This window comes from Sapajus apella, unplaced genomic scaffold, assembly GCF_009761245.1.
Source record: "Sapajus apella isolate SASKATOON/1434 unplaced genomic scaffold, GSC_monkey_1.0 scaffold2, whole genome shotgun sequence".
In the NCBI taxonomy this organism is placed as follows: domain Eukaryota; kingdom Metazoa; phylum Chordata; class Mammalia; order Primates; family Cebidae; genus Sapajus; species Sapajus apella.
In genome coordinates, this window is record NW_022436942.1 from 50,779,260 (window position 1) to 50,796,777 (window position 17,518).

Consider the following 17,518-nt stretch of genomic DNA (forward strand, 5'->3'; position numbering starts at 1 on the left):
AGTTTAAATAACTGGTGTCAAAAAGTGTGTAATAATAAAAGCTAATATTTGAGTGACTACTCTGTGTTAGACACCATGCCAGGCTCTTTATATAAATTAGCTTATCCTGACAGCAAAACAATACAGGTACTTTTCAATATTTCTCTATTTTTAAAATGAAGGAACTGAGGCACAGAGTGTAAATGATGTGCTCAAAGTCTCTAGTACTTGGCAAAGGAAGGATTTGAACCCAAGGAGAATGATTCTAAAGCCCAGGTGCTGTGCTGTATGTGGACACTGTGTGCTCACCCCACCCCCATCCCCCCAATCCCTGCCTCTGATTTCATGGGCATTCCACACACCCACTAACTGCCCTTTAGCATCCTGTCCATGTGGTTCCATTATCTCAGCCATTTCCAACAGAATGCTATCTTTAACTCTCTTGCCAGTGCGCTTATCACATCAAAATAACAATAAAGTATGCCTATTTTTCCTGATTTCAGAGCTAATCTTTACAAAATGCTTTTGATATATGAAGCCAAAATATAGTGGCCAAAATATAATATAGGCTTCTATGATATGTTCTGTTTGGGATCCTAGCAGCAAAGCCTGTCTGTTTTGTCTGCATCGTTTGATCGAAGTCAGTATTCTGCATTTATAGGTGTAGGCAGTTCTGAAGGGACCTTCTTATTTGTCACAATTATACAGTTGTAGTTTGATAAATGTTCGTCACCTTGGTACGACAACTGATTCTGTTTTTGTTGTTTTTTCCCCCTTTTCCAGAATTGTGTGTTTTCACATATGTTGGACAATAGGCAGAGAGCGGGGATCCAATGAACTTGTGATATGAGGGAGGTAAGAAGCTTCAGTTGGCCTCAAATGTCAAATAATATCCTTACTGAATAAGCAAGAATGTCAAGCTTTTACTTTCTACATCTTGCCCTGTACTTTGTACCAATCTCAAGTCCCATGTGATGCACTTTCTAGATGAGAAGTTTTCTTTTAGGAGACCTTAAATTTTTCTATATTTACTTTTTAGAGTGATGGTGTACAGTACTTTCACCATGTTAGTAATTCATGTTATATAAATGATAAGCCAAAGTAAGAAAAATAGTGAAACGAACTGTAAATCCAGCTACATTTAGTTTCTATAATTACCACAAAAATTGCTGTTGGTGCACTTGATCCAAGAAGAGTCATTCACAATCTCTCCCTTGCATGTTTTCCTCCTGGGTACAGAAGATTGGTTTAGAGGTCAGCTTCTGACCCAAGATCAGCCAATCCAATGCCTGCCATTAGAGTTTTGGAAAGGTGCCTAAAAAGACATTACTTTTCCTCCAGATGACAGAAACTAAAGTCAGGTAAATGTGGCAGCTCTTGGTATACTTGGATGCTGAGGATCAGACAGAGTGGCTTGGTAATGAGAGAGATGAATGAGGCAGACACCCAGCGAAAAAGGAAATTAAGGAGCAGTAAAAGCATTTTACGCCCCTCCCTCCGCTCTGCCAATATTCACGGCTCACACACTTCTACTAACTATAATACTTACCTGCTGTTGTTAACCAAATTGTCTCAAAACTAAGTGACTTAACACAGAAACATGTCTTATCCCACAATTTCTGTGGGTTGAGAATCTATACAGGATGTAGTTGGATCCCCTGTCTCAGAGCCTTTCATGAGATTGCAGTCAAAGTCCTGACTGAGGCTGTGTTTCATCTGAAATTTCAAATGGGGAAGGGTCCTTTCCCAAGTTCACTCATATGGTTGCAGCAGGATTCAGTTCCCTGCAGACTGTTACACTACGAGCCTCAGTTTCTCACTAACTGTTGGCCAGAGGCTGCCCTCAGTTTCCTGTCACATAAGCCTCTCAGCTTACAGCATGACATCTGCCTTCATCAGAGTGAAAAAGGAAAGAGCAACCAAGAAGGAAGTCACAGTCTAACTAATCTCAGAGGAGAATCTTATGACTTTTGCTGCATTTTGCTTGTTAGAAGTCACTACAGCCAGTCTTTCTACTCATGGTAGGAAAATGACACAAGGTGTGGGTATCACGAGGCAGGAATCTTTGAGAGCCATTTTAATGGCAACCTAACACACTGACACATTTCAGTCCTTAGGCACTGTGAAATAACCCTAATATCCCTGCAATACCTCTTAATGCTTGCCTAAATTAGTCAAAATTGTTTTCGATTATTTACAACCAAACTTCTTACTTATGTCCTATAGTTTAATGAAATCCAAATTTAGATTCAAGATGTAATTGTATTATGAGAAAATGCATTACTACAGTTCTAAGTTCCCTTGTCACACATACACAGACACACACAACTAACAGACTATTTAATAGTGATAAAGGCTGATATATGAGAAAACAAAATATTAAGAATTCTTACTACTAGGAAAATAAATCCTCCGAAGATTAAAATTGCTGAAATTTTCAAGTATTCAGTGAAAATATATGATGGTTGCGACCTTTCTTCCTCTCCTCCTCATTTTCCTCCTCCTCCTTCTTTTAAACCCCTAAATACTACCGTGGAGGATATTTATTTTTCCAAGCTTTTAATTTTCTAAACATCTTAATTTTCTCTCATCATTTTATAGAGTGGAAAAAGTAAGCAAAAAAAAAAAAAAAAGGATAATACTATGACAACTTTGAATATTTCTCTGCTTTAGATGACAAGGTACATTTTTGTGGTAATTATAAACATTGAAAAAAAAAAGAGTGAAAACCCCTTATCTTGGGTTACTGTGTCAATCTGTAGGAAATCGAACAGCATTTCAAAAAACACCTTTAGCAAAAAGTCCCCTCCCTGGTTTTTCCTGCAAACATTAACCTCAAGCATTTACTTCCTTCCATATTATTTATACATTTAACCTCAAAAATTTTTTTAAGAAGTCACAAGCAGATCTAAGAAAAGGCCCAAATGTCAGCCATCTGTAGACCAGACCTGACAAGCTTCCTAGAGGAGATGAAAACCTCTCATTTCATAGAACTGAAAAAGGACCATTGTGTACACCACAAGCTGGGGTGCAGCTCCTCCAGGTCTCACTGCCAAATCAAGAATCCTATAAATATGCACCTCAACCACATAAACAGTTTCTCTTCAGTTTCTGCATTGGAATTTATCTTTGCTGTGCAGAATCAATTTATCTTTGGACAGAAAAATTGCAAGAAATCAAAAAAGTTGGTTTAAAAAGCAAACAGAGACAGGACGGGCATAATTTCCTAAACATACCAGAACAGAGCCATGTGTTGGATGCTATGTAAGAAAGCAAAGAAATTCCCAAAAGATTACCTCGAGTTGGTTTCTCATTTTGGTAGATTTCTTGTGTCTCTTCGTTCTATCAATTTAAATAGAGCCTTAAGGATACAATGACAGTATAAACTGTTTAAAAAAGACCTTCGAATCAGAAAAGGAAGTTTGGTGCCTTCCAAAAGGAATGTGAGGGGCAGGAGAATATGGTGAATATGTATCACGTTTCCCAGGCGCCTCTTCTGGATTTTGACAGTTATAAAGCAGAACAAATAGATAAAGAAGACTCACAGATTTTTTTTTTATTATTATTAAGATGACATACATTTCATTTCAACTCTTTCTCATTTCATGAGCCCCCCAAATAACGTATAGACACTGAAAAAACCTTCTTACAACCTTCTTACACTTTTCTATACTGCTGGTTTCACTAGCCTTTTAAGTGTTGGTTTGGACCCTACTGATCTATAATGCTGATTTTTTCAGTAGGGTATCCACCAACGGGTTCTGATTGGCACTTTTCATCTTCAAATCTGCGATGTTCTGCCTCACTGACAATAGCAAATGGACCAGTAAATCTCGTTCTTCACTTCACATTAGGATCACCTGGGAAAGTGTTAGAAAAACAAAATCCCAATGTCCAGGCTTCTCCCTAGACCAGTCAAATCTGAAGAGTCATTCACAGTCTCTTTAGTGGTAGGATTCATGCACTGATATTTTCTGAAGCTTCCCGATGACTCCCATGTGCGGCCAAAGCTGAAAACCCACTAGATTCTATTTTGGTATATTAACCATGATCTTAACCAATGAAAATTGCTGAACTTCTGGGGATTTGATTAAGCAATGGAATATTCCTTAGAAACACAATGAACACCCACTAATTTTAGGCAGTAACACAAGATTTTTGGGTCCTTAATATTCTTTTTAGGGAAACACATTTCACAGAATTCCACAAGCTGTAGAAGACATGTCCTCTTTTATGAAAGAATATGCCACCAGGTTCACAGGAAGAAAAAATAATGGTGCTACTTTTACTACACTACCAAGGAGAACAACACAAGAAAAGTATCAATTCCTAACTAGGGTGAACATGCCTAGAATATATCACAAATTGAGAAGCAACTTTTTCACCATTAAATTGACTCTGACAAAGCAATTAATAGAATCTTAAAGTCTAGAAGGAATCCCCTGAAATGTATAATCATGTTATTCTACACCTGAGGAACTTAGGGTCAGAAGTAAGTGGCTACTCTAAATGTATTGCTCATGAGCGGTGTTATAAAAACTACCCTTCTCCTCATACTAGTCCAGGAGTTGCATTTTTGATGTGTGCAAAAGCATTTCATTTTATGTATGGCCAATAGTAAATGATCAATAAATTGTAGCCATTGGGAGAAGTAATGATGGCAGTATTAATGATCACATTGGTAATAATAATGTCTACAGGGTTTTATTTAGTGTTATAATCACTGCCTTAAAATCCTTAGCAAATAAAAACTATTTCTTGCTGGGCACAGTGGCTCATGCCTGTAACACCTGCTACTTGGGAAGCTGAGGTGGGAGGATTGCTTGAGGCCAGCCTGGGCAACATAGCAAGACCCCATCTCTAAAAACAAGCAAACAAAAACCTATTTCTTTTGTTGATGGCATCTTATTTATTTGAAACACAATAAATTTAAAAGCAAAATAATAAAAGGTGGCATAAAAAAGGCTTTTACTTAGAGCTTCAATGAAAACTTAGCATAGCCTTTCACTATTTAATGACTCATCAGTTGAACATTTTATGTAATTAATTATAAAATATACGTAATTTGATCTGATTTTGTCTAGAAGATTCTAGAGTATCATTTTCCTGATGAAAATACTATACATGTGTTTATATCTGAAGAGTTAAAGGTACTTTCACCATGCTATTTAATTCAACTCTCACATATAATCAGAAAACAGAGATCTTATCCCTCCTTCTTTAAAATGAAAAAATGTAAGCTCAGAGATCGAAATGGACCTAGCTAAAGTGTCTCCACTAGTAAGTGGCATGGCTAGTATTTCATCACAGGTTTTCTGCCTTTGAGAGCTTCCTTAGGTTACTTCTTTGGACTGTGTCACTCTGGCCTTTTGAATAATTAACTTTACAGAGTAACGGTCTAATGCTATATCCCTGGCTTTCATCAGGCAAAATGTGAAACACATCTATTTGAAAACTTGCTTTTTGAAAACACAGGACCTCATTATGTTGTTCAGTGTTTCTCCTTTAAATTCTCGAAGACAAATTATTCTCCAAGTTCAGAGTCAGGAAAATATCAATATCATCCACCAAAGCTGGGAGCTTTCTTTTGTTAGATCCGGAGTGATATGATCCATTGAAAGTCCCTCCTTGCCTTGGCTTCTAGGGTGCTCAGAGAAAAGTTTCATACTTAGTCACTCCAGATCTGATTCTTCTCAGTCCAAGTTTCTATTGCATCCTCTCTCTCTTCCTTCCCCTCTCAAATCACTATCACCTTTAATACATGACTTTTGCTTTCTTGTGTTTATCAATGATTCAATTTTATTGTACTGTAATTTTAGTAAACATCTGTCGTGTTCAAGTGGAGGATTTGTCCCCCTTTTGGTGATAATAGAACTCTAAACTTTCTTGGTTACATCATATTTTTTACTATCTGATGATTATGTTGGTTATCAACCCTTCTTCTGCAAGGAATGAAACATAACAACATTACAGCGCATCATTCTTTGTTTTGTTTTTGTTGATTTGGGTAGAATATAGCAAAAATAAAAATATGTTCATTTTCTGTCATTTTGGCAATAAATCTGAAGCCATGGTTAACAGAATAGTTTTACGTTTAAAATAAAATAATTTTATGAATATTTTAACCTTTTAAAACAAGGATGTTTCAGTTCTTATGGCATCAAAATGCACAAATTAAATTCACAAGGCTCTTCAGGACCAATTATATTGGTGTTTAACCCTCCCAGTGTCTTTTTTGCATCTTAACATCATTGATTTCTTCATCAATAATGTCAAATATGTAAACCACTCCTGCTTAATTGTATATGTGTACTTTGATTGTTTCTCTAATTGGTATTATTCAGATTCAGTGCCTCAAAATTGAGGATAATCAACTCACCCATGGTCCTCTTCTCAAAGATTGAAAATGTGGCTTAAAGTATTTTATGTGTGGTTTGCAGAATCAGTTTGATATCTTTTAGTTATACCTCCTGTTACTGACTGAATGTTTATGCCTCCTCAAAATTTATATGTTGGTTGGGAATGGTAGTTCACACCTGTAATCCTTGGTGTGAACTCTTAGCTTAATCTTGGGAGGCCAAGGTGGGAGGACTGCTTGAGCCCAGGAGTTTGAGATCAGCCTGGGCAACACAGATCTCCTCTCTACTAAAAATAAAAATAAAATTAGCTGGGCATGTTGGCATGCATCTTTAGTCCCACCTACTCAGAAGGCTGGGATGGATCACTTGGGCCTAGGAGGTGAGTCTGCAATGAGCTATGGTTGCACCACTGCATGCCAGCCTGAGCAACAGGGCATGACCCTGTCTAAAAAATATGTATATATTATATGTTAAAGCTTTAACCCCCAATGCAATGATATTTTGAGATAAGACTTTTGTCTTATCTCTGTGGTAATTAGGGTTAAGTCAAGTCATGATGGTAAACCCTCAGGATGGGATTACTGGTTTTATAAGAAGAGAAAGAGAGAGAGAAGGAGGAGAGAGAACTCTTTACCACGTTGAGGACATAGCCAGGTGGCAGCTGTCTGAAAGCCAGAAAGAGAGCTCAGACACAGACTCTACCAGCACCTTGACCTTGGACTTCCCAGTATCCAGAACCGTGGGAAATAAATTTCTGTGGCTTAAGCCACTTAATCTGTGGTACTTTGTTACGGCAGCCAAAACTGACTGAGGCACAGCCTGTGAATGCTTCCAGTCTGTTTTCAAAAAGTTATAGTGTTTCATTTTTATTTGCTGTAAATATAGCAGTTAAGAAAAAAAAAAATCTGGTAAAATCAAGAATAAATAACCAGCCAGGCACAGTGGCTCATACCTGTAATCCCAGCACTTTGGGAGGCCAAGGTGGGTAGATTATTTGAGGTCAGTGTAAGGTTTATTGCCGATGTAAAATGAGGAAACCGAGGCAAGTATGAGAAAATGAGAAGCCAATTTATTCAGCTCCCGAGAGGTTCTGTGGTCCAGGAAGGGGCCAAAGAAGTTGTGCCCAGCTGTTTAGGTCATGGGGTTTTATGGGGAGGGAAGGAGATTGATTGGCTATTGGGGAAACAAAGCAAAGGCAATTTTATTGGCTGTTAGTAAGCAGGAAGTGCCTGAAACTAGTTGCTATTGGTAGGTGGGCGGGACTTTGGGTAAGTGGGCCTTGATAGGCTGTTGGAGAAACAAAGTGAAGGCAATCTTATTGGCTACTTAGAAGCAGGAAATGCCTGGAGCTAGTGGTTATGGGTAGGCGGGCGGGACTTTGGGTAAGTGGGCCTTGATTGGCTGTTGGAGAAACAAAGTGAAGGCAATCTTACTGGCTATTAAGAAGCAGGGAATGCCTGGAGCTAGTGGTTATGGGTAGGTGGGCGGGCCCTTGGGTAAGCGGGCCTTCCTGGGGCATACAGAGCAGGCTGCTACTGGGCAGGGTCTGATGGGGCTACTTTTAAAAAATTTTCCTGCAGGGTTTATCAACAGCAGGCTGGGGGTTGAATGCATAATTAAGTGCTGAATGTGGGCTTGGGTCTGGTATGTGGAGGCGGGTGCGGCGAAGCCGTGCGGCAAGGCCAGATAATGAACTTGGGTGATGACACAGTTATGAGGCGCGGAGAGAGATGGATGTGTCCGTTTAACCCTCTGTGAGGCAGCCAGCCTTACAGTCAGGAGTTCAAGACAAGCCTGGCCAACATGGTGAAACCCCATCTCTGCTAAATACAAAAAATAAGCCAGGCATGGTGATGCATGTCTGTAATCTCACCTACTTGGGAGGCTGAGACAGGAGAATCACTTGAGCCTGGGAGGCAGATGTTTCAGTGACCCGACATTGTGCTATTGCACTCCAGCTTGGGCAACAAAAGCAAAACTCCATCTCAAAATAGATAAATAGATAAATAAATAAATAACCAAGCTCGTAAAGTAGTATTTTATCTCCATGACAGGAAGAAGATTTCCCATTAAAAGGCAAATCTTCCATTTCAAAAGTTTGAAAGAGTTCTTTAAAAAGAACATCACCTGGTTAAATATAAATTGTTGGAGATGCAAAAATCTAAGAAAGTTTTTTGCTTTTATCCCACAACAAATTCACTTGAGAGTTAATTGGATACATTTTAATTCATGCACAACTCTGACATTTCCTCCTTGTTTCTTTCCCCTTTGTGGACACGCAAACAAGCACATGTAATCAGTTTCATTCTATTCTTTCAATTCTTTAACATTGACTCTTTTTTTTTTTTTTTTCCTGGAAGCACACTGGTATGGTGGAAGAACACTGGTGTCAGAGTTTTAAGACTTGTGTTAGCTAAGAGAATTTGTGCAAACATTTAATTTTCTCCCGGTTTTCCTGTCAGTAAAATACAAACACTGATACCTGCTGAATTTAGCTCGTGATTTTTGTAGATTACATGAATACTTTAGCCAACTGTAATTTTATTCAATAAGCAGAGTCAACAAAGAAAAACTGCCACGTGCCATGGACTGTGCAAGGTGCTTGGAATAGAATGATAAAAACTACAAGTTAAAATTTTCTTAATTTTTTTTTTTTTTTTTTGGCAGGATTTCACTCTGTTGCTCAGGCTGGAATGCAGTGGCACGATCTCAGATCACTGCAGCCTCGACCTCTCAGCTGCAGGTGATCCTTCCACCTTAGCTTCCCAAGTAGCTAGACAACAGGCCCGTGCCGCCCAGCTAATTTTTGTGTGTTTTGTAGAGAGAAGGTTTCTCCATGTTGCCCAGGCTGGCCTCAAACTGCTGGGCTCAATCTGCTCTCCTTGGCCTCCCAAAGTGCTGGGATTACAGTCATGAGCCACTGTGCCTGGCCTTAAAATAAAAAAATAAATAAATAATTTAAATAACACATTGCTTTGGTCAAGAATCTCACATTCTGTTAGAAAAAAACAGACAAACACATAAATGTGGGTCCAATAATGTGCTCTTTTGGAGCACGTTTTCCTACTAGTTTTATTATAGCTCATAACTCTTATTATCTCTCTCCTTCTGCTTCTTTTAATGTCTCCTTTCTTTACTCCATGAGGGCAGTGTCTGTTTTGCATACTGCTCTCTCCACACTGTTTCCAGCATAATTATCTAGGAATTGAGAGGGGAAAAAAAGTCTGGTAAGCCACTTGAAAATTCAGTGTGGTATTATTTTTAAAGCCTTTCAATGTTAATTGACATTTCCACTTTAATCTTGAGGAGGAGAAAATCCCAACCTTCCACTGTTACACAACCTGAGAGCTTTTACTCACAATTCTTTACAAATCAGTTAACTATGTGTAATTCCTATCACTGGACACCATTTCTTCTCTGCCCTGATTTTGTATTAGTAAATAATCAGGTCAGATACCAGTTCTCATTCTCTCAGCCTAAATACATTAAACCAACAACAGTGAAAAAGGAAAACGAAATGGGCTTTATTTCCCATGTACACAAGGATGCTCGGTTTAAATAATAGCCTTAAGTGTTCCATGGTTAGACTCTTTCTACGCGTTTCTGGTTTCAAGCTGCAACCTGTTTGTCCTTGCTGTAAATAAATCAACAGGGTGCATAATCTTGTTCTGTAACCACCTGCAAATCCCAGGGATGTGCAGAATTCATCAGCGTCAAGGTATGTGAGGCTGGAATTTGAAAAGAAAATCCTCTCACTCTTAAAGAAATGCCCTTAGCACGGATTTATACTGAGAAGTCACCTTCACCTTTAGTGATGTGAATATGTGTTTAATTCTTTTACCAAGAACAGTTTATGGAAACTGGGATCCTGAAGGAATGCTGGGTTTTCGCTGGTCTCTGCCATTAATTTATTTTGTTTTCTAAAATCTGATTCCCTAGAAAAAAAGATGCATTTGAAATTATAATTAAAAACAGTTAATTCTTGTTCAATTGATACTATATTTCAAAAAGATATGCATTTATAATTTATATTGTGTCCTAAAAATTAGAAAACCAAATCAGAAGGATGTTCATAATTTGGAGAAATTTCAGAGATTCTCTAAGTTATTTTTTTCCTTTCAAGAATGATGCGAAAGGAGAAAGGAATATGTGGGTATAAAGCAAGCAGGCGCTCTGGCTCTAAAAATCAACTCAATGGTAGACGGCTGAGATTTTCTAGCCATTCTGACCCTATTTGAGAAGATTGTATTGCTTTGTCAGATCAGACCTTGTGTCAGAGAACCAGGTGTCAACTTTCCACTTAAAGATTAAGCAGCAAGAGTCAGTATGTCTGCTTACATAGAACACAATCTCTTCTTGACCTGTAGCATTACACTTGCTCTTTGCTGCAGAAACAGTTTTCCTAGAGATCTCAAAATGGTGCTGATGTGTAGGAAATAATAAACCTTCATCTCCTTATTTCTCCCCAAGCAGCAGATGCTACAATATAATTGGAAAATAACAATTTCATTGAGTTTTCCTAATGGCACCAACTAACTACCCTCAAGTATGTTTTTTTTTTTTTTTTTTTTTTTCCCCAAATCCCACTAAAGACTAGAATCTATAGCTTTTTAAGAAACCCCATCCTGGCCGGGCATGATGGCAAACTTTGAGAGGCCAAAGCAGGTGGATGACTTGAGGTCAGGAGTTCAAGATCAGCTCGGCTAACATGCTGAAACCCTGTCTCTATTACCAAAAATACAAAAATTAGCCCGCTGTGGGGGCCAGCACCTATAATCCCAGTTACTCCAGAGGCTGAGGCGCGAGGATCACTTGAACCGGGGAGGTGGAGATCGAGATGGCACCACTGCAATCCAGCCTGGGCGACAGAGCCAGACTCCATCTCAGAACAAACAAACAGGAACTACAAAGGGGAAAATTTTGCTATTGTGTATATTAGAATATTATGTCTTCAAAAGGTGTGAATCATAATTGATTAGTGAAGAATAATCTAGTTTCATCACATTGTAACTTTCCTTAAGAGCAATTTATACTATATGAAAGAGAGAGAGAGGTGTGTGTGTGTGTGTGTGGGCAGGGGGTGGGAATTACTAAAATCTCTCAATCATCTAAGTTTGTCAGGGTAATTGGATCTTTCTGTCTGAGGTGCATAGGGAATGGTATTTACTGAGACTAATGTTACCAAAATGGTGAAAATTGGCCATTAATATATAGACTTTCAAATGCTCAAGTAAATGTAAACAGGCAGTGTTACCTTTTGTTACTTACTTAGGAATACTATGGTTCCTCCTTCCCTGCTAACTCTCCTTTCTCAGCGCATACTCTCCACCACACAAAGTCTGTTTCTAAATTTATAATCAAATTACAGACATCTGGATAACCCAGCCACTGAAGTAAATTGTTCTCCATAAGTCACGTTTGTGATTTGCAAATGTTGAAAAAGCAAATACGAAATCTGTAATTTTTAGATGAATATTACCATTGGAAACATTTCTTTTAAAAACAACCCATATAACCCCAAACCCTAAGCTTGGCATATTTGATTTGGCTATCTTTTTACAAAAATTCATCTTTTTTTTTTCCCAAGTCTTAATTCATATGATGAAAATTAAGCTAATTAAAACCTAATATGGAAAATTTTCAAAATACTTACAAGTTGATGTTATGCTTTCTTTAGTAACTTAAAAAATTGAATAGGCTCAGAAATGTTGGTATAAATTCAATTCACCATATGTCTATTTAATAATTATTTGGAAACAACAAGGAACAAACCTCCCACAGACAACTCTCTGTGTTACTAGATTTCTTCAAAGCATGGACTCAGCGTATAATTTGTCTGGGTGACATAAGGGCTGATTGAAAAAAAAAAAAAGAATACAATTGGTTTTGAGCTTGAGAATGGTAAGAAACAAGCCCCATGTAGACTGGCTAATGAATTTAATGGTTTGTTGGATAGTTACTCAGGATGGCCTTTATTTAAATATATACAGTGGGCCAGGCAAGGTGGCTCACGCCTGTAATCCTAGCACTTTGGTGAGCAGATCGTGTCAGATCAGGAGTTTGACGGATCAGGCAACACGGCAAAACCTGTCTTTACAAAAAAATACAAAATTTAGCCAGGCATGGTGACAGCACACCTGTAGTCCCAGCTACTTGGCAGGCTGAGGCGGGAGGATTTCTTGAACCTGGGTGATTGAGGCTGAGTTAGCCACAATCGTGCCACTGCACTCCAGCCTGAGTGACAAAGTGAGACCCTGTCTCAAAAAATAAATAAATAAATAAATATATGTATATATTTATGTGTATATATAATTATGTTTATATTTATATACTTTTTATATTTATATTTATATTTATATAATATTATAAATATTTACATGATAGTTGGTCCAAAGGCTATGGGTATTGTTAAGCTGATTTAGCACTGTTTCTCCTTACAACCATCACAGCCATGCTTGACTAGCTGAAGTAATAATAATAATGATAGTACTAGAATAAATAAATAAATGTATACAATCAACTGTAGCCTTTGATCCTTTTGTATTCAAAGGCATTATACATTCAATATCAGAAAATGTGGAAGAAAAAAGGTTATAACAGTCTCTAGAAATGATGAAATCCAGAATTTAAACTGTGCAGTACCAAAGGATGTTAACTCTGGAGAGAAAAGATTGGGGTTCAAGTATGGCCAATTATCTAGTTCTACCATCTTTATTTCTCATATGGCAATGTAATAACTATTGCTCTTGGTTCTTGTAAAAGTTAAAATAGATGCATGTGGAAAATGTGAATTATAAAGCAAAGACACTATATAAGTAAGATACATTATTATTCTTTGACTTATACAACAGAAAAAGCCTAGGACATCAATACATATAGTAAAGTGATTTTTGGTTGGGGGGTGACGTCAGTCTGTCTGATCTGGCTCATGCTGGTTTGCTCGGAGTTGTTATAGCTGATAAATTTTCAGGAATTATGTGAGCTGGTTGACATCATGTTGATAGCTTGAAATTGGCTGTGGCGAGAGGGTGGTATTTACACCACGGTAATTGTCAAATAACTGCAGAGAGGGCTTATTCCCCTTCCTCACCTCCCTCCAGAGGACCAGTTGACCAGCACATCAATGGGTTACTTATTCTGTATATTTGGATAGTGTTCTAGTAATCTGTTACTGTGTAACAAAGCCAGTCCAAAATTTAGCAGCTTAATGCAAGAGCTACACTACCATCCATTATATCTCACATTCTGTTCAGGGACTAGTCTCAGCTCAGTGGTTCTTCTGCTTCATGGAGGGTCACCTAGGGCTGCAGTCATCTAGAGGCCTGGCTGGGCTGTAATATCCAAGATGGCTTATTCTAAGGGCTGGCAGTTGGTGCTAGCTGTTGACTGGGAGCACGCCTGAGACTGTCTATAGGATCATGTAAATTCTCCTCTTCCAGCCCCTCATATGATTTGAGCCTCTTATAGTATTAAAACTGGGTTTTCAAGTAGGAGCTACAGATTTCTTAAGGCCTAGTCATCAGAGTTAGACAGCATTATTTCCATTATAGTCTATTGATCAAAATAAATCGCTGGGAAAGAATTTGCTACCATGTTTAATTAATCACAGATATTATGATATCCAAATTTATATAAACTTGAGTATTCATTAAATTGTGGATGCTAACATTTTAAGTAATTCTCTCCTCTAACTTGTTACACTGGAGATAAGAGTTACTGCTTTATGCCACATATTTTGTCAAGCTTAAAATTTCCTTTAGTGAGGGGCATGGTGGCTCATGCCAATAATCTAAGAACTTTGGGAGGTCAAGGTGGAAGGATTGCTTGAGGCCAAGAGTTTCAGACCAGCCTAGGCAACAAAGCAAGACCCCCATCTCTACGTAAAAATTTTAAAAATTAGCTGGGTTTGGTGCACACCTATGGTCCTGGCTACTCAGGAGGCTGAGGAGGGAGGGAGGATCTTTGAAGCCCAGGAAGTCCACTGCACTCTAGCCTGGGTGAAAGCATTAGACCCTGTCTCAAAAAAAAAAAAAAAAAAGTTCCCTTTAGTCTTGGTGTTCCACCTATATAACTGGCCAAATACGTATATCAAACTACTGAAGACTTTCTGAAAACAGAATTTTTAAAAATTTATAACATATTCATCCATGTCCCTGCAAAGGACACAAACTCATCGTTTTTGATGGCTGCGTAATATTCCATGGTGCACAAGAGCAGATGATGAGACACCGCATGTTCTCACTCGTAGGCGGGTGTTGAACAATGAGAACACATGGACACAGGGAGGGGAGCACTACACACTTGGGTCTGTTGGGGGGATATAGGGGAGGGACAGTGGGGGGTGGGGAGATGGGGAGAGATAGCATGGGGAGAAATGCCAGATATAGGTGATGGGGAGGAAGGCAGCAAATCACACTGCCACGTGTGTACCTATGCAACAATCTTGCATGTTCTTCACATGTACCTCAAAACCTAAAATGCAATAAAATAAATTTAAAAAAAATAAAAAAAATTACAACATATTCTTTAAAACAAAATGAGTGCTCCAACATGCAAAAATAAAAATAAAAGAAAAAAAAAAGAAAAAGAAAACAAAATGTTTAAAAGCATGTATCAAGTGTTTTAAAAAACCAAAAGGAAGCCAATCATGAGCCTAATCAGAAATCGTTTGAATGGCTGGATAATTCAAGTTTGTAAGGCTGCAAAAGGCAATCTCACAGGCATCCTGTTATAGAAACTATCTATCTATCTATCTATCTATCTATCTATCTATCTATCTATCTATCTACCTATCTTTCTATCTAAACAGCTAGGTTAGATGTAGACTGAAATGCTACAATCCTTAAGTCTTGGGAGATCTTGTGATTAATAAACATTATAGGATATGGGATATGGCCAGTTAGAATGCTCCCAGCTGCAAGAAATAGAAAACCTAATTAAAGGAGATCTAACATCTCACATAATAATAAGTCTTGAGTTTGATGATTGCAGGGTTGCTTAATTTAATAGCTCATTCATATCAAGGTTTTTGTGTCTGCTTGTTTTTTCTCTGGACAATGCCCCTCACAGTGGGTGGCACTATATTGTATTGCCCACATCCAAACACCAGATCCTCACATAGCATGTCTACAGGCAGAGCAGCCAATGGCAGCAGGTGAAGGGAGAAGGAGTGGTAGCACCTCATCTCTCTCTTTTTATTTGAGAAGAAAAATCTTCCCTCGATAACGCTTCTCAAATTCTTCTTGCATCTCTTTGGCCAGAATTGGCTCTGATGCTCATCCTTCAACCACTCACTAGCAAAGGGGAACGGATTAATCATGATTCAGCTCAGCCAAACTTCTGGAACTCTACAGATAGTGGTCTAAATCTTTCTTGAACACATCATTATCTGATACCGGAACAAAATTGGAATTGTATCAGCAAGGAAGAAGTGGGATATGGCTACTGGGGCAATCAACAGTGTCTTCCAGGTTTATCCTTAAAATCTCAATATGGTTCTACGGGATTAATCCATTTAGTAGCACCATTTTTCAGGAGCTAGAAGCACAAAAACATGGTGAAGACCCAAGAAGCAGGTGTAAGGCTTTAGACAAATAGGGTGTGGTTCAGGACAGTCTCAGCAGAGAACTGAACAATGACAGAAAGTAATTTAGATTTATTGAGCACTGAATATGGAACAACCACTATGTGAGGAATCCCTCCACCTTATCCAACATCATATTTAATACTCAAAAGGAAGATATTATTAGCTCCGTTTGAGAAGTGAGGCTCAGAGAGAAAACTGTTAGGAGTTAGTAGAGCTAGACAGTAAAATTGAAGTCTTTTCAACTCCAAGGATAATCTAGCTCAACCCATGTTGATGAGCAGCTATTTCCTGCTCCACCTAATAGCAAATACCCCTCTTTCTGCATTTAATTCCCCAGCATTTTCACCTTCTCAACCATCCCCACACCAATGTTGAAAGAGGGGAAGGCAGTGAATAAGAGCCAGAAGCCTCCAAACTTTCCAATACATCCCAATCCACCTTCTCAATGTTCTGTCCTGAGAAATAATGAGAAAAGAAAAAATAGTCATACAAACTGTGGTGACAATATATTGCAATCCTTTATTTAATGTCACTGACCTCATCAATTTGACCAATTTAAGGTGGACTGATGATTGGATGCATCAATATCAAGGGTGAATACCTTGAATACTCAGATTAAAACTCAAATTGGTTTTGAGATTCAGAATTATTTCGATATTGGATATTTTCACGGTTAATGGTACTAAAAGACCTCACTGCATAAATGCTTTGACCTCAGAAATTTGGTGAGATATAGAAGGAGATTGCCTGTATGTCCTTATTCTTTCTAGCTGTTCTGATGGAGAAAGTGGATGGCTGACCTCTGCTATAGAGGACATTGCAGCAAGAAAACAGCCATTAGACTCTACATATAACTTTCCTTACTAGGAAACCAAGTTTATCAAAGATTATTATGTTTTCCCTGAATCTTCAGGAGGCCACTGTATATAGGCTTCTGTCTCTGGGAAATATTTTCAAAAGAAACATATTCTAGGAGGCTTTCTTGTGGGATGAAGGTAGCCAGGGCTCCATTTTGGCAGGATATTTTCAGCCCTAGATTAGGTCGTTTATGGGCCCGCAATCACATTGCCCTCTGTTAAATAGAATGAAACAAACTTGCATCACTCACCATAACATTTTCTAACATATATTGTTTCTTTTTTGATATATAAGATATTTTGAAGGATGATAAACATCCAGAGGGAATTGCAAACTTCAGGCAATTACTCAGATTCTCTAATCCCAAAACATTTTATTAAAGCATTTTGCAAAGGGCCACAGAATTGTCTATCTAGGTTTTGCAGCTTTCATCCTAAGAAACAATGCCATTTAGACTGTGCTTTAACTTTAGGTTTGCATAAGTGGTATCATATTTATAACTCTCTCTCTCTCTCTTTCTCTGTGATAATGCCTTGTTTTCAGTAAAAGAGATCAAGAACTTGGTGATAATGGAATGGGAAACAAAGGAACAGCAACAAGTAAACGACCCAGTTGGGCCTTTATCCTGGTTTCTCTTGGCTGGAGCACCCCCTACGGTGGCAAGCATTTCTCTAGGGAGATCATTCAACCAACGGTTTGAAAAAATAGTGCTTCTAGAAGCCTTTGGTTGTGAGAA

At 38.2% G+C, this 17,518-nt stretch overlaps 1 long non-coding RNA gene across 1 annotated transcript in view; it reads left to right on the forward strand.

Moving 5' to 3' along the window:
• LOC116564434 overlaps window positions 1-17,518 on the forward strand; it is an 83,906-nt gene that overhangs the window by 36,865 nt on the left and 29,523 nt on the right. The window contains exon 2 of the long non-coding RNA XR_004274893.1: window positions 763-834. This is a non-coding gene — a long non-coding RNA (uncharacterized LOC116564434). The remainder of the gene's footprint in view (window positions 1-762; window positions 835-17,518) is intronic.